The 594-nt window shown below is 35.0% G+C and overlaps 1 non-coding gene across 1 annotated transcript; it reads right to left on the bottom strand.

The window, feature by feature from the left end:
- Nucleotides 1–522: 522 nt before the first annotated feature.
- Nucleotides 523–594, bottom strand: TRNAY-AUA (transfer RNA tyrosine (anticodon AUA)). Its single transcript has one exon. It is a non-coding gene; the product is annotated as a tRNA-Tyr (tRNA).

Genomic DNA, 594 nt, shown 5'->3' with positions numbered 1-594 from the left:
GCCTTTGGTGAACCGTAACCTTCGATCCCGAAAAGCTACACCGCTGCTAGATTATAATTCTAGAATGTGACATGTGAGACTGAAAGTCGTGTGGAGTCTACCAATTCTCACTTGGTAGGTGTGGTGGACCATAACATAATCCCCTCTCACTCTGAAAGTACACCGTGCCCAACAGAGAGACAGTAATATTATGATAATGTAAATATTATCGAATGATACACCGGGTGCTGGCCAAAGCAATGCTTGAACTCAGCAGGATACTTATTGTAATAATGCATGCATTTCAAATTTGATGTAATTAAATAATTTTCGATAAAATATTATTTCTACAAATTAGCATTGATTGTAAAATATTTATGATATAAACAAGAAAATAAAAGTAAAAAAAGGTATTACAAAAATAAGTGGGTAAGAAAAAATCAAAAACAATAATAAAAAATAATAAATACACTAAAAATTATATAGAACAAATTCAGAAAAGAAAAATGTAAAATATGTAAAAAGTATAATTGAGCCAAGGAACGCTCTCGGGTGGGATCGAACCACCGCCTCTCAGCTTATCACCGAGCGCGCTAACCACTGCGCCACGAGAGC

The sequence above is a fragment of the Epargyreus clarus genome, unplaced genomic scaffold, assembly GCF_041222505.1.
Source record: "Epargyreus clarus isolate Ecla_fem2 unplaced genomic scaffold, WU_Ecla_fem_2.2 ptg000007l, whole genome shotgun sequence".
Lineage (NCBI taxonomy): Eukaryota > Metazoa > Arthropoda > Insecta > Lepidoptera > Hesperiidae > Epargyreus > Epargyreus clarus.
This window is presented reverse-complemented; position numbering and strand designations above follow the sequence as displayed.